Raw genomic sequence first — 26,337 nt, 5'->3', positions numbered from 1 at the left:
CTAAATGAATATACTTAGTGATTGGCTCAAGGGTACTACAGATACTTGAGTTGGTAGCAGACATGCGAATTACTCCATGATAGACTTTAATATCTCCTTCCTCTTTGTAGGGAGATGGAAATGGCTGTTAAAGAAACACAGCTGAGTGTTCAATCTCCTTTATCATAATTCCTCTTAACAACTGTGTTCCTGCTCTAAAATTATTTGATTCTTGCCAAGAACTTATTTAGAGAAGCTGTAAAATTCAATATCATTTCATCAAAGCATATTGTCCTTTTCCCCATGATTTCTATTTCCTCTTATACCAAATAAGAACTGGGTTCTTCAGAGGAAGCTAAGTGTTCTGTACTAACCTAAACCTTAATGGCTAAACAAATATCTATTTCTCACTCAGGCTTTGTCCACATGGGCTGTGGAGGAAAGGATGGCTTTGCTTCACATGGTCACTTAAGATGTAGACAAAGGGATGCTTCACTATCCCAACATGATGCCGGGAAGAGGGAGCTTAAAAGTCACATGCCACAACTGCAGTGGCTCACACTGGAAGTAAACAGGTCTCTTGCACTTAACAATGAGTCAGAACTTAGTCAAGGTCCCACATATGGGAGAAGAACTGAGAATGAGCACCACCTGACAATGTGACAACAAGCAGCTCGCTCATTGGAACGAGTACCCCATCCATCTGAATGTCATATGGCAATGATGTTAAAGAATCTTGACTGTGGTGTGTGCTGCTTACCTTTGCAGTAAGGAATCACACACGTTAAAATTCCAAATTAACTGTTTTATTCGATTCAGGCTTTTGTAGTAAAGCAAGTATTTACTCAGAAATTAACCCATTTGCTTTCTCGTTATTGAAGAGACTCTGCCCAGCTGGACCGTGGTGATCATGGCTCTAGCAAGCCTTGCCACTCTCTCCCATTCGGTCTGCCTTGCTAAAGGCCTTTAGATTGCATTCCCAATACTAGACACCAAGCTCTATTCCCTTATTCGGTCACTTCCTCCTCCTCAGACTGACTGCCAGGGTCCATCTATCAAAGTATTGAAGTCCAGCAATCAAAAGCCCTCTTTGGTTCACCTAATTAACATGCCCAATTAAACTAAACACCTTATCCCCCTTTAGGGGCCATTTTTTTTTTTTCAAATCACCACAGTGTGAGTGAGTGTGTGTGTGTGTGTGTGTGTGTGTGTGTGTGTGTGTATGTGTGTGTGGTATGCTGGAGAGATAGATCAGCAGTTAAGAACACTTGCTGATCTTCAAAGGACCTGCACTCAGCTCCCAGCTCCTGTAATGAATGGCTCAAAACTACCTCTAACTTCAGTTCCAGAGAATCTGATACCCTCTTCTGATCTCCTATACATGTGACATTCACACAAATAAAAATAAAAAAATAGTGGAGTTTCTTAAATGGTGACTTTTCTTCTCAAAGGCCATATTTAAAGCAAGATTACATTCCTAGATGGAGCAGTGACTCATGTAGTGTGGCATATGTACTTCTATAAGGTAGTATGAGGTTCTGTTCTACTCAGCTACCACATCAGCTCACTTCAGGCTGGGTAACTTGGGCAACAGAAATGTATTTTCTCACATATCTGGAGTCTCAAAATCCAAGATTAAGACATTGACCATTTTGGTTTCCCTTGAGACTGTTCTTGATGACATCATCTCATTAAGCCTCAAATTCATTTTTCTCTGTTATACACATCCCCGATCTGTCTCACTTCTTAATGAGGACTTCAGTCACATAGGATTAGTGGCCACACTCACAGCTTAATTTAGCTGCCATTGCCTTTCTGATACAGTCACACTAAGGTTAACTTTTCAGTGTAAGGACATCGTTGGACACAGTCCTGTAGACAGCAACTGATGTCATATAGTGGCTACTTCAGTGAGGAAAAGCAGAGATAAAATGGAATGAATTCTGCTTTCCATGACAGACCGTCCCCTCTGGTCTCCTGGGAATGCTGAATTGCTTCCTAGACAATCTGGTCTCCTGGAATGCTGAATTGCTTCCTAGACAACCAAGTGTCAATGAGAACATTTCACCAAATCTCAGACATGGAGAAAGGCAGTAATAGGCTATGGAGTATGCATGAAAGGAAATTGATATTGGTGGCAGGATAGGGGCCAGACCAGAGGGGGAAAAAAAGAAATTTTAGAGGAGTAAATTGTTTACCTTATAATTTTCAGCCATCTCTATCTCAAAAATTCATATATGTCCACATATAATTTTAAGTTACATTGATCTTGTTTCTTTCTTAATATCTAATATCTAAAAATTATGAAGTTTGTTCTTTTTTTTTTCTTTTGGTTTTTTTGAGACAGGGTTTCTCTGTATAGCTTCAAGAGCCTGTCCTAGAACCCACTCTGTAGACCATGTTGGCCTCGAACTCACAGAGATCTACCTGCTTCTGCCTCCAGAGTCCTAGAATTAAAGGCATGTGCCATCACCACCCAGATAGAAGCTTGTTCCTAATACATTTTCTTTTTATATCCATTAAATACTTTGGACGACTCTATGATGGTGGAACATGAGAATGCGTCAAGCATTGTACTCATCTCTCATTGAGTCTGTCACCCTTCTGCCCTCTGTGGTGTCTCTTTTGAAATATGGTATGAATGACTTAGATAAAGATGAAAAACACACATACGATTTTCAATATCAAAACTTTAAGAAAATCTGAGCACAGTATCACGCGCTATAATTCCAGAGCTCAGAAAACTAAAACATGAGCATGGTGAGTTCAAGGTTAGCCTAGGCTACTACTGAAACCTCATCTCGAACACACACACACATACACACATGTAAACTCTCTCTCCCTCCTTCCCTCCCTCTCTCTCTCTCTTTCTCTCTCACCTAGACACAAACAAACAAAGCACATTAAGAGTAAAAGTATTATTTAACAGTGACTTAGATGTGGAAAGCCTCTTGAGAATGGAATAATGAAAATGGGTACAGCCTAAAAGCAATGCCTTAACTAGCCTGTCATGAGAATGGGGAGGGGCAGGTACTTTGGGAGCCAGAATCAACATTCTTCATGTGGTGATTTCCTTTGCCCATTCATTCTGCACTTGTGGCATCTTAGTTTTAATAAAGGAGAACATCAGTAATCCTATTTATTTTTGTTTATAACAAGCTGACACTGAGATTAAAGAGAGGACCAGTTAGTCCACTGTGGCCATATATTCCAGCACGAAACCCAGTGTTTCTGAGCCTAATCATTCTGGACTCTTACTCCCTGATACATGAGCAGGACTGTGGACACTGTTCTTTTTCACATGTTCAAAGTTCCCCTGCTCATTGCAAACACCAAGCCTCACACAAACACAGCATCTTGCATTTGGTCACCGGTTCCAGGCCTTTGCTCACACCTTGCCTGTGGTGCCTGCCTTCCACCTTCCTCAAAAGCCTGCTGTTCTCACAAGCTCCATTCCAACACTGCCTCCAGGGACAGAGCCACAGTGCCTTTCCAGATTCGTTCCTTACAACTCAGAGAAAACAGCGTGTCTCTCTTGAAGTTGCGATAAACTTAGCATGGTAGGGGGAACAGGTGTCTCCTCAGGAAGCTATCTAAGCAGGGAGGTTGAGTTTTCTCTACCAGTTCACACAGAAAATGACCACCCAGATTCTCTGCTTAGCCTGGCAGTCAGTCACCTAGACTTCTAGTTAATAAGTGTCTTACCACAGAAGCATCAAGACATGGGTTATCTACACAGACCTAAAAGCATTTCTGTCCATCAAGCAGAGATAACATCATTCTATTATACAACACCTTCATATCACAATCCAGTGTGGTCTCTCAGTTAGGAAAACTCAGCCATTAAAAGAAGAACAAAATTATGCTTTTTTTTTTCCAGAAAGATGGATGAAACCTATGCTAAACAGAATAAGCCAGATTCAGAAAGACATGTTTTCTGTCACATTTCGAATTTAAGAGGGAAATACATGGAAGTAAAAGATCCATTGGAGTTGTAGTGGGGAATGGGGAGAAGAGAAGGAGGATAAGAGAGTGACAGAGGGTGTGAATGTGGACTGGGGAGACAGTTAGGAGACAAAATGCTTGGTGAACATGCATGAGGGCTGGAGCTCAGCTCTCTAGTAACCCCCAAAAGCCAGATGGTTATGGAAGTTTCTGCAGTGCTAGCACTGGGGGATGGGCAGGTTCCCTGGGGTCAGCTGGATTGCCAGACTAGCTGAAATGGTAAGCTGTTGTTGTGTTCAGCCAGAGACCCCACATCAATACATGACATAGAGAGCAACTGAGGAAGTCAGCCAGCGTCAACCTGGGACTTGCACATGCACACATAGCCATACACATGCAAATCATATGTGCACAGAGTGGGACTATGACCAAAGTACGCTACATATTTATATAAAATATCATAATGGAATCCATTATTTATACAATTAATATATGCTAACAAAGACATTTTAAAAAAAACTAATGATCTACTAATGGTATATAAAATAAAATGCTCAATCATATGCTGTAACACTGAATATATGTTGCAGGGTTGAAGAACCTCATAACTGTTAGCTCTTTTAAGCTGGTATACAAGGCATTGTGTAGTCTTCTACATCTTCAAACAAAGTGTGTTTAGCAGATTTCTCCTTCTATCTCATTTACCCCAACCCCTTGCTACCACTGTCCCCTTCTAGCTCCACTCTTTCATGTCCCATAGGTCCTTTTGCCCACCTTCGTCCTTCTTCATAATCTGATTTATCCTCTCTTGATCTTCTTTCTAACATTAGTTTTTATGCCTTCTCTGTTGAAGGAGCTGTGGGCCTCTTCCCACAGCCCGGCTCATGGCTGCCTGGCTAGCTTATGCCCCGAAATAACAACACACAAACTGTATTCTTTTAAACACTGCTTGGCCCATTAGCTCTAGCCCTTACTGGCTAATTCTCATATCCCGATCAACCCATCTCTAATAATCTGTGTAGCATCAGTCTTACTGGGAAAGATTCAGCATGTCGGACCTGGCGGCTTGCTTCATCGTGTCTGCTCTGGAGCACAGCGGCATGGCGTCTGCCCCAGAGAGGAAAGGAAATGGCATCTGAGCTCACTTCCTCTTCCTCCCAGCATTCTGTTCTGTTTACTCCACCCACCTATGTTCTAACCTATGAGGGCCAAGCAGTTTCTTTATTATTTAACCAATGACCTTCCTCCATCACTTCTCCAGTAGCTTAGCAGGCACTCAGATGGCAGCAGGAATCAAGGCTCCTTTCACCTTATGACCAAGACTACACAATGGTCAGCATATGGTGTCAGCTTATAAAATATTCGCTGAAGTCAGGAATGGTGGTGCACACCTTTAATCCCAGCACTCAGGAGGCAGATCTCTGTGAGTTCAAAGTGAGTCTGGTCTTCAGATTGAGTTCCAGGACAGCAAGGGATGTTACACAGAGAAACCCTGTCTTAAATATATATATTTGATGAGTGAACGAACAAATTTTACAAGTAAGTTTAAGTTGGTCACAAATTTAAGTTCAACATTCTGGTTCATGCATGAAAATACATAATAAGATTGTGTCATATTTGAATTTTCAAATTCCAGAAAGGTTTAGTGATAGAATACTTCAATAATGCTTCAATTACATATAAAATGCAGTATTTAATACTTTGATTGCATTACATATTTTAAAGGGGCATTGACCTCTCAGGATGACCAAATACATCCCAAAAGATACACATATCTATAAGGAAACTGGTTTTGAAAAGCCTTCAAAAGAGAAGTATGTATAGGACTTAGCAGATGCCTTAACACATCCAGAGGATGTCAGTGGAGGTGAGAGAGGCTAGATGTGCCGAGATCTAGAGAAGGCAAGGCTAGGATGATGGTGGCTCTAAAACTACACCTGTTTCTCTAAGCTGGACTCCTCCACACAGCCGCCTCTGTAGAGCAGGAGGGTTGTCCAGTGACATAAGAAGTATCCAATCTCAGTACCCATCAAAGCAAACCCTTTCTGGATAAAAACCATGAGGTAGAATTGTAGAGAGCTGTCTCCATTTTCTATGATGTTGAAATCGGAATAAATGACTATCATTCCTTTTCAGAGAGAACCACTGAAACAACAAAGACGAGGAAAGAAGAAAGGAAGGAAGGAAGGAAGGAAGGAAGGAAGGAAGGAAGGAAGGAAGGAAGGAAGGAAGAAAAGCCCGTCCCAGGGTCAGCTGCTCTACAGATTATCAGTGAAGACATACATTCCAAACATACATTTATCCAACCAATCAGTATTGAGCACCTGGACCTGTCCTGTACCTAGGGATACAGTAGTGAGCAAAAGGGATGCAGTTGCTGCGCTCCTGATCTTAGTGCCCAGTACAGAGGCAGGAATCTGCACACATATAAATAAAATTATCACTTTAGTGAGTGCTCGGAGGAAAATCACCGAATACAGGAGGAAGCTAAACTACTTGGAGGGTTCAGAGATGGCTGAGACCCAGGGCAAGCTATTTAACCCCTCCATCCATCCACAGTGATTGCTGTTAAATGGAGCAGAAAATCCTTGCCACACAATGACTTTGAAGAATATAGAGTCTGTAGCAGGGGGACTCTTTTGTCTTTGTAACTTTGAGGAAGGTCACCTGACCTCTGTAAGTCTTAGTACCCTCACCCCCCAACTGGGAAGCACACGAAGTTTCTGTGTCGTCATGCTGAGAGCCATGTAGTAACTGGCATCCGTGTAGAAAGCACCCTGAATAATTAGAAAGAAAAACTCCACATCCATTGTAGTTCTGGCCTACTCATTAAAAAACCCCTGGTAGTTTGAAGAGACAGACAGACAGACAGACAGACAGACAGACAGACAGACAGACATAGAAGAAGGTTTTGTGGTTATCTCCATCCTATTTGAGGTTACCAGGAGTCTGGGCTACACATCCATGATAGGATCAAAGTGTCCTTCCTTCTTTCTTTCATAGTCACCTCCTTCTTCTCTTGAGAAACTGAAGGTTACAAAGGACATTTAAAAAGACACAAGACCATCTATGTCTCTGCCCAAGCAGTCACCAAACGGAAATCATAGCAGTGGCTCACCGGGATTCCAGAGGGGACCAGCTCAATATGAATGCAAATAATCCCCGTTTCAAGCAGGATTATGGCTATAAATGAAAGACGAAAAGCACATCAGGGTACCAATTCGTCACACATTTCCACACAAAAGCTCAGCCCTATTTCTCAGCTCATCTTTGGCCCACCCTGCTTCCCACTGCACTGTGTAGGTGAACGTACACAGTGCGAAGGAGGATAAAGGAGGACAGAGAAACAGACAAGCAGGCAGACAGACTGGCGTCCGGAGCTGGTCATCGTCTCATCTGTTCCCCTCAGCACTGTATGGTCTACCTGAACTCCTGGGGTCAAATGACCTCCACCAGAGCTTGTCTGTCACCACAGTGAGTGGAGTCACCATCACCAAGCGCCCAGCCACAGTCTGGCTGAAGCCAGCCCCCTCCCAGGTTTCCTATTATCTCGCATTTGTCCTGATACTAATGCAGCGCCTGTGCTATCTCCCATTCGGTCAGGGCAATGAAAGCCAATGCCATTTTCGTGATGGCTTATGCAGAATTGCAGTAATTTGAAGCAAGCCTCTCTGGCCCCGGCGTTTCCCTGTCTCCATGGCCCACGCTGCCACCTCTCCCTCGCTGCCCTCCCCTCTCCAACCTCTCCCTCCCCAAGCCCGTCTCTGTCCTCTTTTCAAACTGAATATATTGGGGCCCTGGCGGGCTGCCATTCTAACTGCACATTAGAAATGGTGGCGTTTTCCTCTATCTGATTCTATAAAATGAGTTCACCAGAAGGTGCAGACCCAGCACATTCGTGGTTTTTCCTATAAATTACTTTAACACTGTGTCCAATCATATATATAATTTCAGATTTTCAATTTCAACTCACTGCTGTGTCAGCACAGACTCCACTGATATGTCTAACATATTTAGCTTAAAATGAAACGGATGCCATTTCATTACCAGGAAGATAATATTTTTGAATATGTTTCCTGCATGGTGGGATCCATCATTATTCTGCCGCTTTATGTTCAGTGTGTGTAATAGCTTTTTAATGCTTTAGCGTATTTTATTTATATGTGTAATATTTTCCTAACACTAAAGGACAGTTTAACTCATTGGACACATTAGAAAATCTTAATTGAATACTTTTAAATATTAGCAAAGGGGGGAAGACTGAACAAATTGCCAGTATTTTTGTTTGAGGGTTCATAAAGAGTAACAAAACTGGCACAAAAATTATTCAGCCCTGTTTCTTTTTCTTTTCTTTTTAAATCTATGCTCCTTAACCTCCTCTAGGTAGACCCTACTCGGCAGTTTCCCCATAAATAAATACATGTGTGTGATTTATAAATGTGTGTGTGTGCGTGTGTGTGTGTATGTATATATAACTTGGAGAGGAAATAAAAAAGATAAAGAAAAATTCCCTGGTCCCCTGAGACTTAGAAACTGTCAGAGTGAAAGCAAGGAACACAAGAAATATTGAGCAAGTGGCAGTGTGCATGAAGAGGACACTCTGATTGGCTGTTGCTTCTGACAGTGTCGAAATCTAGCAGATCCCGGGCTCCCTGACCAAAGTCAGGGAATGTTTAAAAGGAGACTCTTCTCAAAAGCTGTCATTGCAAAGAATTTGATTCACCTTAAAAACTTGCTGGTAGCCAACTTCTGCAGGCATTTCGAATTAACAGAGGTTCCAGAGAAAACACTTCACCGTTCCGGTTCTTTCTATCCCTGTACACCTCACACCTAGGGAGACGCCTGGAGTCCGGGTTCCCACTCCCCACTGTGAGTCACAGCCGCTCAGGGGGCTCAGGGCCACAGCACCCAGCCACAAGCGCCTGGCATGGGGTCATTCTACAGGAAAACAGGTGCGAAATCACTTTGCCTCTGAGCCGAAGCTCCGCTTTGCCTGTATTTAATGCACAGCCCTTATCTCTAACTGCTGCCCTCCTGGGAAGGCAGAAAGAGACATGAATTCTAATTCTAGGCCACTTCTTAACACCAGGGGGACCCTGAGGAAGTTGCTGCAGTTCTCTGGAGCACTGTGCGTTTATCTGTAAAACTGAGATAATAGCTCTTGCTTCCCAAGTTGTTACAAGAATAAGACATCATCCCCCTGGTAGGCCCCCAGCCCAACCTGCCCACCCCGTGCTTGCATTGCAGATACATAACTGCTACAATTACTGTTACTGTTACAATTAATAAATCCCGTGGACAATAAGCAGCCCAGTCCGGGGTTTCTCTCTCCTCTGTCTCTCCCAGGTTCTCCCAACTAAAGCTGAAGACTGGAGGGTATGTGCTGATGAGAGTGTCCCTCTTCAGCAAAGTTGTCACCATTACCGGATGCCATTTACTCAAACAAAGCTCATTTAACATTAAAAAAAAATGTTCTACATTTAGCCTGGGTATATTTTCTTGAGCTTTCCGGCTGACTGGCTTACTTTTTCTCATTCTTAAAAGTTCCAAAAGGGAGCTGATGTGTTTAAAAGTCCCTGTCACTTCTCGCTCTTGGAGCTGAGGAAATGGTGTGCTGCAAAGAAAGTTGTAAGCTTTTTCCTAGGGGCCAGATAGGAAATAATTTCAGCTATGTTGTTGAGGTTCAAAATCAACTATGGATTGAATAAGCAGAGCTATTCTCCAACCAAACTTATTTCACAAAGTGCGGTGTGGCTAGTTTGTAGACCAACTCTGCCTCCTCACATCAAGAGAGAAGAATCAGGGCACAGCACAATCTGAACAAAGCAACACCAAACTCCAATAGTATAAATAACTCAGCATCCAATGTCTGGGATTCACTCGTGATCTCCTGGGCTCCTCCAAAGTGCTGGAGTCACTTCTCTGACTCTGCCCTCTGCACACACAGCTTGTCTTGTCTCCACTCCAAGGTTGCTGCTGTTTTTGGTGATCATTACATTATGCTAGAACCTTCAAAATGCTGGGGTCTTCTCCTGTAAATAGGCAGCAATTTCACTAAGAGCATGGGCTATCTTCATGGTGCCAAGCCTCAACTTCTCTGCATGAACACTTTAGTCCAGGAGCCTTCAACTAACACTGGGACTGCACCTTCACCCATGGCCTCTCCTGCTTCCTCACAGTGCCAAGCCTCAGCTGTTCTCCGTTACCCTTTCATGCCTTCAAAACAGTACCCCTTGGGTGACTTTTATGCCACCAAGTTAAGCTGCCAGTACAAGGTACAGCCTTGGCCATGTCTGGAACACAGCTTAGAGTGATGGTGCTCAAGAAACACTTCCAAGATTTCTTCTTAATCACCACTAATGTCTCAGCTCCAGCTGACCAGCATCAAATACCCCAGCAAAGCACGGTTTTACTTTAGCAGTTCTGGTACCTTGTTTATCATAGCTAACCAGAACCACAAAGTCTTAATTCAAAACAAATGACCCAGGTAGAGTCTTTAAATTTCCCTCCAAAACTTCATATGCCAGGTCTTCATCATTTACATCACCCTAAGCAAACTTATCTTCCAAGCTCCTACAGAACAGTTCACCAAGCTTGGAATACTCAAGGGCTTTTCTAGCCCAAAGTTCCAAAGTCCTTCCACAATCCTCCCCAAAACAACATGATCGCGTCTGCCACAGCAATACCCCACTCCTGGTTACAATGTATCTTAGCTAGGCTTTCTAGTGCTGTGATATAGCATCATGACCAAAAGCAAGCTGAAGATGAAGATGAAAGGGTTTGTTTGGCTTATACTTCCAAATTGTAATCTATCATTGAAGGAAGTCAGGACACGAACTCAAACAGGGCAGGAACCTGGCAGCAGGAACAGATGTAGGAGCCACAAAGGGGTGCTGCCTAATGGCTTGCTCCTTGGTGATTGCTCAGTCTGCTTTCTTATAGAACCAGGACCACCAGCCCAGGGGTAGAACCACCCAGGATGGCCTGAGCCAGCCTCATAAATCACTAATTAAAAAATTGCCCTACATGCTTGCCTACAGCGGGATCTAATGGAGGCATTTTCTCTTTTGAAGCTCCCTCCTCTCCTGTGACTCTACTAGCTTATGTCAAGTGGACATAAAACTAGACATCACAGCCTCTGTTACAGATGCTTCAAAGTTAACCTAATTTACTGATACATCACTAAGCACTTTTGGTGGACACACACACAAAAAAAAAAATTACAAAAAAATGTGTTCTCCAAGTATCTGCTACCGTCAGTCACAGCTAAAAGGCAGAGGATGAAACAGCTAAGGTCTACATCACTATACATTTACACTTTAGTAGCATGGAGCAAACAATACGCAATTAAGCTAGCAAATTATAAAATAAACAGATTTCCTAATAAATTCTAATGGCAAACAGAAAAGTTGGTGTGGCAGAAAGAAACAGCCTAGAGGAAGGGGAGTGATAAGAGAGTGACCTCTGAAGAAAAGGAAATGAACTGACATTTGGAAGGAAAAGAGAGTTCTATGCCCAGTTTTTTGAAAAGCTAAGAATGACAGTGCCAAAGTCAGAAGCAAAACAGAGTTCAAAAAGTAGAAGAAATTGCTGGGTGGTGGTGGTGCATGACTTTAGCCCCAGCACACGGAGGCAGAGGCAGGCGGAACTTTGTGAGCTCGAGGCCATCCTGGTCTACAGAGTGAGATCCAGGAAAACCAGGGCCACACAGAGAAACACTGCCTAAAAAAATTTTAAAAATTAAAAAGTAGAGGAAATTGAATAGAAACCAGTGAGACTAGAATATTAGGAGATGGCAGCCTGGAGAGGCAGATTTGACTAAATACCAGAACTAGACTTTGTTCTCACCAACAGAAAAGTGTTTGCATGGTTAATTCCCAGTTATCTTATTTGCTGACTGCTGTGAAAACTGCATCTCCAAGTGACCCCATGAGCCAACTATAGAAGAAATGTGAGCAATTCCTCATCACCCTGTAAAAGGCTTCCTCTGAAATCCCAGGTTCCTGCCATCTTGAGGGGAGATGGAAGTTGCCTGGCTGGGCACGTGCAGATTGGTATTGCCTGCCTTGAAGCTGCTCTTCAGGGAAACAAACCGGGAGCTACTTAATAATATTCCTCTTCAAAGTTATATGGTGCTTTTCATCTAAGAATATCAGAGCACTCCGATGCAATTAAATCATTAATCCTCATGACAACTCCATCAAGAAAGTATCTGCTTTATTATCGGCGAGAACACTTGGCATTTCAGGGCTCGCCGTGAGGACGCTTTTCAATCACATGCAGGTAATTAATGCACACAGCACATTCGGGAGGCAGGTCAGCTTTCTGCTCCCCGGTTACAGATTCAGAAACTGAGGTCACAAAATGGCCAGGCTTTTCCCGCCAAGTAACCCAAATGATTGTACAATCAAAAATTAGTTACTGCTTTAATCTTGATTAAGAGTCACTTTCACATATTACCCTCTTGAATGTTTAAGTGCCTATAGCTGCATAACTGTTTAGAAAAATCATTAACTAGATTGGCATCAAACTAAGGGTAAAAACATAGCTCCCCTTAGAGAAATGCGAATTTGGCATATTTCTACGTATGCTTTTCTTTCTACTATATTAGGCTGAAATTTGGTTGCATTAAGTGACAAATTGATTCTCCTTCCTTCCTTTTCCATTTCCTATCATCCCTCACAGAGGGCCCTTTGGTGGGGGAAGTCCTTCTGCACATGTGTTGCTTTTATTAATTAATGAATAAAGAAGCTGCCTTGGGCTATGATAGGACAGAGTAGAGCTAGATGGGGAAAAACTAATCTGAATGCTGGGAGAAAGAAGAGTGGAGAGAACCTATGTAGCCTCTGCTAGAGACAGATGTGCCAGAACCTTGCTTGTAAGCCATAGCCACATGGCAATACCCAAATTAGTAGAAATGGGTTAACTAAAGATATAAGAACTAGCTAGCAATATGCTTAAGTGAATGGCCAAACAGTGATTTAAATAATATAGTTTCTGTGTGATTATTTCAGGGCTGAGCAGCCAGGAATGAACTAACAACCTTCCTACTACTGCCCTTCTATTTTCAAAAGAAGAATATTGTTTTTTGGTTTCTTTTCTATTTGTGGCACTAAGGATCAGATTCAGAACTGGACCCAGGCAAGGAAAGCACTAGGTTACTGAAGCACGTCAACACTACACATGCTTTCATGTGATCTTTATTATGATCTTAAGATAATGAGGTCGCATTTTTATGAGCGATGACGTGGAATGTCAAAGAGAGTTCATGGCTGGTCCATCATTATGTAGTTAGTAAAGAGGGTAGACTTAAAGTTAGGAGTTTTGACTTTTCAGTATACTATTCTTTTCTTTTGTATGGTGTTCCTTATCCAACTTCATTTTTTATAAGATGGATTGACCTTGACCTTTGCTATAAGAATGTGAAAAGTCCTCCAGGGGTTTGATCCCTAGATGATGATACCATTTGGGGACGTTGTAAATCTGTAGGAAGTAGGATCTTACTGGAGAAAGGAGCAGGACTGAGGATTTATAGCCTGGTCCCACTTTCTGTTTGGTATCTGCTTCCTGAGTATGCATATAACATGACCATCCAGTGACCATCCAGTGACCATCCAGTGACCATCCAGTGACCATCCAGTGACCATCCAGTGACCATCCAGTGACCATCCAGTGACCATCCAGCCTTCTGTTCCTGCCACTGCCACCCTGCCGCCATCTTGTCTTCCCTCCGGCTACCATGGTCTCCCCACCATAATAGATTATATCACTCTAAAGTTGTAAGCCAAAAACTCTTTTTCCTGTCTCCTTCTCCCTCCCCCTCTCCTTCCCCCACTTTAAGACAGGGCCCCTGGTTGGCCGGGCACTTGCTTTATAGACCAGGCTACCCTTGGATTTACATCTGTCTTCCTCTGCCTCTGTAGCGCTGGGATTAAATGTGCCACCATGCCTGACGAATCCTTCCTCTCTTGAGTTGATATTGTTCAAGTATTATATCACAGTAATGAGACAGTAACTGTGAGAGGAAATATGTCCTGTGAAGCAGAGTCACTACTGTAATAAATCTGACCACATAGTCCTCATGTCTGTTTGTGGGAAGAATATGGAAAAGTTTGGAACTGTGGGCTAGAAAAACCCTCAGATTCTGTAAGCAGAATGTCATGAGCTCTTCAGGTAGGGATTTAAAAGAAAATAAAGCAAAGAAAATTGTGGATGCTCATAAGATTTTAGAGAACAGCAAGGACTCTATTTGGAAGTGGGGTGGAGGTTATTCAAGCTATACTCTAAGTGTCTGGCTGTATTCAGCCTGTCTCAAAAAGTTGGGTGATACTGAAGTCAAAAGTAATGGCTTAATTTGTTTTGTTTTGTTATATTTTTTGGATGAACAATCTTTCAAAAACATATAGTACTTTTATTAATTTTTTGAGAATTTTATATGGCTACAATGTGTTTGATCATACTCATTCCTACTCCTTCCCTTAACTCCTCCAAGATCTAGCCCTATCCCCTCCAAATTCCATATCCTCTATTTTTTAATGTCCTACTTAGTCCAATTTGTGGAGCCCACACTCTGGAGCATGATCAACCTACCAGCTGCCACAGCCCTTAGATAGATAGATAGATGATAGATAGATAGATAGATAGATAGATAGATAGATAGATAGATAGATAGATAGATAGATAGATAGATAGACTCTCTCCTAGAAGTTATCAACTGTCAATAGCTAGGGGTGAAGTGGGTACTCATGATCCTTTCCTCCTTAGACAAGGAAATTTCAAGTCAGGACAACATTGAGAGTGTACTGTGCTCTCATTCTGATCTACCATGAGAAAGCACAACCTGTATAGCAAAAGCAAACTAAAAATGTGAAGTTTAGTGAGGAAAGTTGTGTGAGTAAGCTTGAAGTTGTAAAGAGAGGGATGTAGATCTCAAAGCATTTGTGAATTTCAGTCTATTGAACAGAAATTCTCTGTTGTTACTGGGACAATAAGAAAGGTGCTCTGAGAGCTAGACCTCACCCATCAAAGGCTCTAACTTTTGAACATGCAAATTTGTTTTAAAGAACAGAGTCTAGGCTCAGAATGCCAAACTAGTTTCTTGCTTTTAGAAAGCATCTTGAGAAGTGTTTTCCCAGGGTTAACACACAGAAGCTGATGCAACTGAGTTCCAAGAGCACCAGGCTACATCTTGAACTGGTTGATAGAACTTGACAATGCTGTCCAGTTGGCATTTGGTATGGAGGCATGGAAGATGCAAGCTTGAAGGAGTCATAGAGTCTTCCACCATTACTGTAAGAGATGCTGATGCTAAGCAATGAGTTAGAGGGCTTGGATTTCCACCCAAAAGGCCCTGAGAGCCTACTGCATGAAGCTAAGAAGGTGGAGCCTCTTTTACCATAGAGATCTGGGAGTGCCCAAACGGACAGAACCATAGGATTTTAATTTTTAAAAACTGCATACCAGCCTGATCTACAAGAGCAAGTTCCAGGACAGGGAACAAAGCTACACAGAAAAACCCTGTCTAGAAAAAGGAAAGAAAAGAAAGAAAAGGAAAGAAAAAAAACTATATAAACAGAGTAGAGGCAGCCCAAGAGAGAGCTTGTGTAATCTACAGATGTAGAAGGACTGTCCAAGCCCTTTGTATCTGAAATGATTCCATCACAAGTCCCAGATGTCAGACATGGAACTGCAGTATTTGATGTTTGCTCTGCTGGATTTCAGTTTTGCTTTGGCTCATACTTTTTTTTTTAAATGATTTACTCTGTGATGTTATATGTTAGAAATATGTAACTTGCTTTATATTTTGTAAGAGCTCACAGTTAAGTAACTGCCGTAGGTCTCAGAAATGACTTTAGACTTCAGACTTTTAAACACTATAAGGAATGTTGAAAGCAATGGACATGAATACATTATGCAACAGATGATCATGAGCCTATGGAGGCCAGAGTAAAAACTGTGATTTGATTGTGAAAGGCGCCACATAGACTCACTTGTTTGAACACTTGGTGCCCAGATTAGTGCTGCTTAAAGAGGTTGTGGACCCTTTAGGAGGCAGAACCTCACTGAAGGACAGTCATTGGGGAAAGCCCTGGGGGTTTACAGTCCTGCCCTGCTTCTTATTTGCTGCTTGCTTCCTAAGTATGTATATCATGTGATCAGCAAGTTTTCTGTTCTTTCCACCATGCCTACCCTGCAGCGGATATTTATAATCCATCATGATGGACTGTATCCTTGCAATTGTAAGGCAAAAGAAATCTTCCATCTCCTACAATGCTTCTGTCAGAGTATTGATCACAGAAGTGAAGAAGTTACTAAAGCCAATCCACCCAAGGCATTTTGTTTCCTGGCACACATGAAAGCATTATCAAAAATATGTCCTTGGCTTGATAATAAAACTTGTCATAAACAAAAAGAAAATAAAATACACTATTTAAGCTGTTAACATCATGCTCTGTTTTAATATAATCAATTGAGGCAATGGAAACCATTATGACAGTGTTTTTCTACCTGTGGGTTGCATCCCCATTTAAGACCATCAGAAAATAAAGATATTTATATTACTACTCATAACAATAGCAAAATGACAGATATGAAGTAGCCACAAAACAATTTTATCCATTGGAAGTCACCACAACATGAAGAACTGTATCAAAGCATTAGGAAGTTGAGAAGCACTGCATTGTAAGTGTTGCAAACAGAGGAGAGATTTAGGATACTGATGTTACAAGATGATAAAAAGCTGACAAAACAGAATAGTGAGATGAAGAGGCTACTGGTATTTAGTTTATGACTCCCGTGAAGACCAAGTGCTTCCACAAGGTTGGAGATTTACCATAGTTAACTGTTCAAGTGAAGAAAAGGTATCACTTTAGCTAAGAATGAGTATGCTGAACTAGTCTAGTTCTTCCTAAAGTCAAGAATCACCACACTCTGTGGTCCCAAAACCACAAGCATACTTCTTTAGATCTGTGGATTCCTTGCTTGTGTCTCCTAATGCCATACACCAATAGAAAGTTAGGTTCTATGTAACCTCAGAAATATAATCTGTTAGCTCCAAGCCCTAGTCAGACACAGTATGGAAGAGTAGGTTAGAGTCCTGAAGACATCATGAAAATAAATGATATTTTTCTCTACTGCCTTGATGACAGACTAAGGAAATAGTATGAAGGCTACTCACACAGCCCCCTAGAAATCTTAAACATCAAACATATTCCCCAGGAAGGCAAGATGTACTAAACAGTAAGTTCTTTAAGTTCAGACAGGGAGGAGAAGAAATTCATCCTTAATTTACACACAGATTAATTTATACAAAAAATGTCACATGACTCTCTAGAAAGATCTCTACTGTACAGGGAGCTAGTGGAAAATTAGGAAGAAATTGAAAAAAAAAAAACAATAAAACAAGACACATATGAGACTGGCCAAAAGTGGTGAGAGGAAGATGGAAAGGAGAACAGAGGTGGGCAAAGATGCAAAGATAGTACAAACCCTCGTGATTTTCAGAGTCTAAGAAATGGAGCAAAATTTCAGGAAAGATCAATTGCCAAGGATGGAGAATAGAGGAAAAGAGACCCAAAATAGGCTACAAATCGTGGACACACTGACACTTGGCCAGAACTTAAGAGCAAGTTTCAGGAACAATGTTGACCAAAGTTCTCTACATTTTAATGGACAGTGCTCAGGGCCATGACAACCAAATTTAATATGCTATCTTGGATTTCTAGAGATGAACAGCCTCAAAGACTCTAAGATCATGGAAGCAAACACAATGCTTATTTATGGCCACTGCTGTACAACAACCCTATTGACAACATCCCTGGCTGAGAACATGTGATGGAAAAGGGCCTTTCCCATATCTAGTTGTCCTAATTAACTTTCCACAAGGTGACAGTTGAAGTATACAGGTTAAACAGCTAAGTATATTAGTTACTTTTCTCCTGGCTGTGAACAATCCTGACAATAAGCAGTTAACATGAGGAAGGATTTCTCTAGTTTACAGTTCAGGAAGATCATTATGTCATGGCAGGGAAGATATGGAGACAAGGAAGGAAGTCCTATGACAGGAGGAGGAGACTGGCTAGTCCCACTGTAACTGATATGGGATGTCCTTCTGTATAAATGTTACTTCTGTTGATTAATAAATAAAGCTGTTTGGCCAATGGCTTATCAGAGTAAAGCCAGGAAGGAAATGGACAGAGAGTATATAGAGTCAAGGAGATGCCCTGAAACTGTTGAAGGAGAAAGATGCCCAGAACCTTTATCAGTAAGTCATAGCCTCGAGGCAATGGTGATACACAGATTAATAAAAATGGGTTAATTTAAGATACATTAAATTGGCCGGGCGTAGTGGCGCACGCCTTTAATCCCAGCACTTGGGAGGCAGAGGCAGGCGGATCTCTGTGAGTTCAAGACCAGCCTGGTCTACAAGAGCTAGTTCCAGGACAGGCTCCAAAACCACAGAGAAACCCTGTCTCGAAAAACCAAAAAAAAAAAAAAAAAAAAAAAAAAGATACAAGAGCTAGTTAGGGATAAGCCCGAGTCATTGGCCAAATACTGTTGTAATTAATATAGTTTCTGTGTGATTATTCGGGTCTGGGTGGCCAGGAAACAGAAAACCAGTCTCCACTTAAATGCAAATACATTCAGGAAGCCCAGAGTGATAAATGTTGTTAGTCAGATCACCTTCTCTAAGGGATCCTACCCCATAGAATTCTGACACCCAAATTTAGGGTGAGCTTATCCATTTCAAATAACATAATCTAAATACATTTGTATGGACATGTCCAGACTTGTCTCCTAGATTATTCTAGACTCTGTCAAATTAACAAGCAATATTAGCCATCACATGGGACATAGTAAGATTTCTCAGACTCTTTACTTGATAATGCTTTATTATGTGGTAAGGGGACTTTTTTTTATCCAGTCTGTTTGGTGTTCTGTAAGCTTTTTGTATCTTTCTATGCCTATCTTTCTTTAGGTTCAGAAAGTTTTCTTCTATGATTTTGTTGAATATATTTTCTATGCTTTTGAGGTGAACTTCTCCTTCTTCTATCCTTATCATTCTTAGGTTTGGTCTTTTCATGGTGCTTCATATTTCCTGGATATTTTTGTGGTAAGCTTTTGCTAGATTTAATGTTTTCTTTGACTGATGAGTCTATTTTCTCTATTGTATCTTCAGTGCTTGAGATTCTCTCTTCCATCTCTTGTATTCTGCTGTTTACATTTGCATTTGTGCTTCCTGATCATTTTCCCATATTTTCCATTTCTATAATTCCCTCAGTTTGTGTTTTCTTTATTGTTTCTATTTTGGTTTTCAAGTCTTGAATAGTTTCTTTCATCAATTGCTTTTTCTTGATTTTCTTTAAGGTAGTAGTTTATTTCTTCCAATTTTTAATTTGTCTTTTCCTCCATTTGTTTGAGGGAATTTTTCATTTCCTCTTTAAGGACATCAAACATTCTCCTAAAACTATTTTTTATGTCATTTTCTTCTTCATTTATATTTTGTTGTTCAAGTCTTGATGTTGTAAATCCACTAGTTTTTATTGGTGTCATGTTGCTCTTTGTGTTGTTGAGTGTTTTCTTACCTTGTCTACCCGTCTTTCCTCTGAGTAGAGTAGTTGGGGCTGTGTCTCTGGTGATCAATCTTCCAGATGCTTGTGGATCCAAGGCTTTGATGCTTGCTCCTCATGGTGCAGTAAGAGCCATGGTTACAGTCACCCCAGAGGTCACTCAATGTTCCAGGAGGATGCTCAGCATTCCCAGGAATCACTCTGCAATTCTGGGGGTCATTCGGGCCTGCTCCCACAGAGGTTGCTTGCTTGGGGCTGCTCCTGTTAAGGTCACTGCCTTGGGCCTGCTCTCTCAGTGGTGGCTCCCTTGTACCTGCTCCTGTGAAGGTCTTTACCTCCAGCCTGCTCAGGAAGAGGTTACTGGCTCAGGCCTGTTTCCACAGATGTCCCTGACTTGGGTCTGCTCCTGTGGAGGTCCGTGGCTTGGTCCTGGTCCCACAAAAGCCTCTGGCTTCGTCCTGCTCCCTTGAAAGTTCCTGACTCATGCTCAGTCACACAGAGGGTTCTAGTTTGGGCCTGCTCCCTCGGTGGTTGCTCCCTTGTACCTGCTCCTGCAAAGGTTACTGCCTCAGGCCTGGTCTGGCAGAAGACTCTGCCTCAGGCCTGCTCCTATGGAGGTCACTGCCTTGGACCTGCTCTGGCAGAAATCTCTCTATTTATCCCAATTTTCTAAAACCAAGGTATGTGTACTTAAAGTTGTCTAAATTCTTTCATTTATTGACATAAAGTATTTTCCTCAGCCTTAATCCAAGTCCACTAAAATTAACTAACTGAATTCCTCAGTCTTTCTTCAACTTATTTTCCTCCCATTGCCTAAAGTCTCAGGCACAAATAAAGGTGATAGAGTTGGATCCCAGTTCTCTCTCACACACTGATTCAAGCCACAGATAGCCCTGTGTGGCTATGAAATCAATCCAGAAATTCTCAGATGGTAGATGTAAATACAGCTGAGGAAACTCAGAGTTCCTCTCAAGGAACAGCCTTCTCCTGTGCTCAGGATGGATTTAGACTTCTTTACTTGAAGCATGAAACCTGTGAAAGTTGATGGTAATAAAACGGATGAATAATTGCCAATATTGTGAAAAATCTCTCTCACCTGTTCACCTGTGATTTCCACATGTGTGTTCAGACCACCTGTGTGGAATCTCTGACTGCTTTTCAATGCTTTGCACTATGGTGCTCTCCTTCTTCCACACCAGAGAAGCAGTCATGTTCCTTCACATCCTAACAGATTCAGGTTTAGTGTCATGACCATCACCTATATACACATAACAAACCACACTTCAGCCACTATCTCGGCACCAGCTTTCCCTGTGTGCACTCCCCATATGCAGCTGCTCTCCTTCCCCTGCCTCCTCGTTCTCCACCTGAAGAACTCCTTCACGATTCAGGGTCTCACACTGCTGTAGAGATTGCCAATCCTCCAGCCCCACTCACAGATTAAAGCCCTAATTCTCAGCGTGAACAAATGCATTTGGCGATAGGAATTTTAGGAGGGCATAAGGTGAGATGAGGTCATAAAGATCCTAATATCATGGGATCCTAATACCCTCTTAGTAACAGAAACAGAGAGTATCTCATTGAGGGAGCAAGAATCCAAGGCATAGACACATGAAGATACCTGGAGAAGACAGCTGTCTATAAATTAGGAAGAGAGCTTCACCTCACCAAAAACTAAGTCAGCCTGAACCTTGGTCTTAGATTTCCAATCGTTTAGAACTGTGAGAAATAAGTTTCTGTTGTTTAAATCAATCTACATTTTGCTACTGAAAAACTAAAGTAAGTTTCACTGAAGTCCCCTGCTTCTGTACATGTTTCCATTGTATTCTACCAGGAATAATCTAATCATCCATTTCCTACTCTATTCTCCAAACAACTTTTTACAAATTCCCATAGAATTTTAGCTGCCATCCTGAATAAGCATCTTCTTTCTATTGGCAAACTAAAATGGTGGAACATATTAACACTCCTGATAGAGCTTGCATGGCTGATCCCAAGCTATGAAGCTCTGCTTAAACCAATCTTCTTGAACCTTGGGTACTAGTGATGATACAAACATGGTAACTATCCTGTCTAGACATAGACACAGAGGGGAGATCTGCTCCTCACTTTTGAGGGGGGAGATACTCCCCTCTTTCTTTTGAGCTGCTATGAGAGAAAAAGAAGAATGGAGCTTTCATCAATGTGAAATGCCCCGCCATGATTTTCATGACCCTGGTTTTTACTGTTGGGTTTAACTGAATTGAGGGAGAAGGCCATTCCACTTGCCACATGGAAATTCTAAAAGAAGATAAAGGCTTCTCAAGTTCCACCACTTCTCAGTCTAGTCCATCCCTGTTTCCCAGGATAGTGACATCTCCCTCTAGCCCAGGTCACCAAACTAATGCTACCACTGCAACCCAATCTATTCTGTATCTTCAAAAGGTAGATACACACACACACACACACACATACTTTTTCTACATCTAACATTTTTTTCCCAATCATTCTCATTTTGGATGAATGAATGAAATTTTTCAAAATTGGCCACCTGACTTAGGTCTAGCCTCCCTTCTCTTTCTTTATTCAATCTGTAGCCATAGTAGGTCTCTACCATGGAAATATGAATACAAAGCTCCCATGATCCCTTTATTGGTTTTCCATTGTTCTCCAGTCAAAGTACAAATTCTTACCTATTTCCAGCCCTGGAAGATCTATCCCCTGATTCATTTTACCACCCTCAGTTTTCTATATCCTACCCTCTACCATTTTATAATAACTCCAGACTAAGGAGGTGCGTTTTCACCTGGAGACATTCAAATAACCAACTATATCAAAACCACTCTTTTGAATTTTTTAAGTCTATTGTGCATATGGAGGATACACATGTGGAGGTCAGAGGCAACTTTCAGGAGTCAGTTCTTTCCATGTGGGTCCCGGGTATTGAACTCATCTTATCAGACCCACGCCCAGTGCTATTATCCACTGGACAACCTTACCAGTCCTGGAGCACTCTTCCTACAATTCTTCATCTATGGAGGCTCCTCATGCCCTTCAAGGACTCCACTTTGCCATCAGTTCCTTCCAAAAGATCGACTTCTCTGCCACCAAGTCTGTTACCAGCCCTTTCTCAGGCACACCAAAATAAGCCAACATGATCTTCTCTAGCTTGTATTTCCTTCATTCAGCTGCTTTGTCTCCACAAGGGTTTCATCCACCTCTTCACAGGCGTCTGCAGGCAGTAACTGCACCCTGTTCACCATTAAATCCCAGGACATACTTTGTTCACAGTAAGTACGCACGAAACTCTTTTCGAACCAATAAGTCAATGAAGGAATGGAATACTGGAGAACCAAAAGCCCCAGCTTCCAGCTGCTCACTCATTTCACGATATACCCACAATGTATTCTGTCCCAAGTTATGTTCTACTTTTTTCCTGAGACAGGGTTTCTTCGTGTAGCCCCGGCTGTCCTGGAACTCACTCTGTAAACTGGGCTGTCCTTGAATTCAGAGATCTGCCTGCCTCTGCCTCCCAGATACTGGGATTAAAGGTGTGCACCACCACTGCCCAGCTCCACATTATAATTCTAAAACAAACCCATTTGTTCAGGGGTCTACAAGGGAATCTCCCTGAAGCAAACAGAAGTCATTATCAAATGACACTTTTGTGACTCAATTGTACTCCTTGCTTCCATACTTACATCTTTTTTACCTGTTTGTCTGCATGTATTGAAAGGCGAGGTTTTAAATTACGATGGTTGAGCAGCCATTGAGGTGGGGGAGGGGAAATATATTGAATATGTACAACAGAAGATTCCTAAGACAAATGTAAGAGGAGGGAGTCAGTGAAGCATTTCAAGTTCTTCTCACTCCTGACAGCACAACACAGTGCACACTAACACAAGGCCGAGTATATGTAAGTCTCCACAGAGCCTGGGAAAGCAAGAGACTTCTGTAGAGCCAGCAGCAGCATCGCAACTCTCAGACTTCCCTGGAGGCAGGACCATCAGTTGCTGTCACCAGCAGAGCAGGACTTGACCTCCACCTAGGACAGTCCCAGGATTCAGGAGCCAGATTATACAAGCAAAAGGAAACAGAACCCAGAGAAACATAGTCAATTTCTTAAAAATATTTACCTCAGGAGTCACGGGGTTTTATGGTTTTGGAGTGATATGGCACAAGGATTGCCTGATAAAATACTAGACTGGATTCCAGTTAAAACTGATTCAGGAGAACAATTAATATTCTCAGTATTTCCATTTAAAATGTGAATATTTTAGTATAAGTTTAACCCCTGCAATATTTGAGGCATAGTTGTATCAAAAAATTATTCAATGTTTTATGGAAATTTGAGTTTTACGGACTCCTATTTCTTACTTCTTAAAGCCATTAACTCTATGTTGCACAGAAATTCAAACTGTTGCCACTAATGAGTTTGCTGCAGTCTGCTGACCTCAACCTAGTACAGTCTAAGTGACTACAGGAAATAGGTTTTGGTGGGAAGAAATCATCCCAGTGGGGTTCATCCTAGAGAACCTGCTAACGCAGTGACTCAGTGAGGACATGCAGTACAGATTTATTTTCTGTTTGTTGATTTGATTGCTTCCGCGGAACAATCTGAGTCACAGTGAGTCTTTTGTTCCCTCTTTCACCTGGTAAGTTCAAACTTGCTTTCTCCAAAGGACAAATAGTCAAAGCATCAGCAGCCTGTGAGACAGTCACTCTTCTCTAAGAATCATTAAAAGCTGGCCTTGTTCTTGGAGAGTTCACTGTCTTTTTTCTTTGATTCCTTCTGGATCTCGAGATGGATGAGTAACTGCGGAAGCGAGAGAACTGGGCCCTGTGACCAAATGATGCTGCGGAAACTCCTCTGGGGCCCTCAGGAAACAATGAACTCGGCCTGCTGCTTTAGTTAGCTTCATTCTTTTGTTGTTCAGGGTGAAGAAAATGAAAGATAGCAGCCTAAATGGTGATACTGTCTTTGGCTTATTGCTTGGTGGTACAATCTCCTTTGTAGTAACTGACGCCATGCCCCAAACCATGGACAGCAAAACCCCATCTGCTCACCGGAGCATCTACCGGCTCCTGGGTGAGGTGTATCTCTTGGCCTTCTGTATGGACCACGTCATTTGGTTCCATTTTCTTAAAACACAAAAACAAGGTCTAAATCCCAAGCTCCTTTGTGAGTCATAAGGGAAGATTCTTTAAGTCTCTTTTCTAAAGCAGGGCCACACTCTGGTGTGTTCCTGGTGAGTTATCAGCAGCTTTAAAATCAATCCCTTTGTGTCTGTCACCGTGACTCAGAAAACTAGGACAGTGAAGACTCTGTCATTCTGTGGTTCTGTGGCATATGTGCCCTACCGCCTTTCATTTCTGTGCTTCAAAATACTAAATGGGCCACACTGAGACATCTTTTTATCACAAACACTCCACGAAATAGTTTTGGTACTGGCTAGAGAATGGGAAGGAAAGGGAGGGTGGTTTCTACATGATTGTTGTTTATTTCTGTGGCAAGTTTATAGCTGGGAAAACATGTATTGGAGGGACATTTAAGGTCTGGCATTTCAAGCCTTGATTTGGGTTTGAAACTGCAATTTGCATGGTGACATTTGAAACTTGACCATCCCAGCCCATGTGGTTGCCAGACAGCAGCCACTTTGGCAAGAAGTAACCTCAGCGGGATGGCAAGAGCGGTCTTCAGAAAGGAATGAATAAATGTCTTTCTGGGCCCCTGTAGCAACCCAAACAAGCAGCTGTGCTCAAAAGGTTTCTCCTATCTTGGGAGCCAGAAAAGGTGAGCCATTCCAGGGAAAAATGGACTGCAATGCACGTGGGGCAAAGCACTTGTTGTTGTTAAAAGGAGCATCAGAAAAGCTCAATTGTGGGATGAGAAGGCCACTTTCATCCCACCACCCATCTACCTGCTTTCAGTGCCCCTGAGTACAGGGCACACACAGACACTGCCCAAACCCCAGCTGCTCTGAAGGGCTGGTGCACGTAAAAAGCCCCACTTAATCCAAACCATTACTTTTTTTTTCTCATTTGCCATCTCCCTTATTCTCTCTAGATTGATATAAAAAGAGAGGCTAATGGAAACTATTTGCCCCGGTTTCTTCCTGAATTTGCTCTCTTCCTCATCTATCTGTTTCCCTTTCTTATCTCTGATTGGGGAGGGGTCATTTAAAGAGACACAAGGTAGAGTCAAGGAGTGGAGATGGGACAGGAAAAGCTAAGAGTCCCTCAAGGGCTTGAAGCACATGTTTTCAGTCCCAAAGAAACTAGACAGAATTGAAACCGTTTAGAAAGACAGAGATAGAATTTGCCATTCTCCTCTAACAACTAACAATAAGAACAAAATAGTCAGCCTTCATATTTGCAGGTTCAAAGTCTATAAAAACCATTGGCCACTGGTCAATATGTTCTGGGGTCTGGGGAACAAATTCCAGAAAGTTCAAAGAGCAGACAATCCAGGCCTCCTCATCTTTGGGTTCCATAACTCTAGAATCAATCCACTGCAGATTAAAGGATGTGGGGAACAGGTTCTAGAAAGTTGCAAAAAGCAAAATATGTGTAATTTCCATCCAGTGAATATTGTGGTGTTGAGTCCACATAAATGAAGCCATGTGAGCAAACCCTGTGTAGTTCCCATCATTTCATGGACTAGAGTCCTCTCTAATATTCCTTATTTGAGTATTACTACATTACATGTCCTTTGGTTATTGTATAGTTAGTTCTGCAAGGTTCCCATCTATATTGAACATGTACAGTTTATTTTTCTTTCCATAAGTCCCTTAAAATTTCAGTTTACACAACTATTATTTGTCTCGTATTTATGTTGCATCAAGTGATATAAGTGACCTAGAAG

The sequence above is a fragment of the Chionomys nivalis genome, chromosome 8, assembly GCF_950005125.1.
Source record: "Chionomys nivalis chromosome 8, mChiNiv1.1, whole genome shotgun sequence".
NCBI classification, from domain to species: domain Eukaryota; kingdom Metazoa; phylum Chordata; class Mammalia; order Rodentia; family Cricetidae; genus Chionomys; species Chionomys nivalis.
This window is presented reverse-complemented; position numbering follows the sequence as displayed.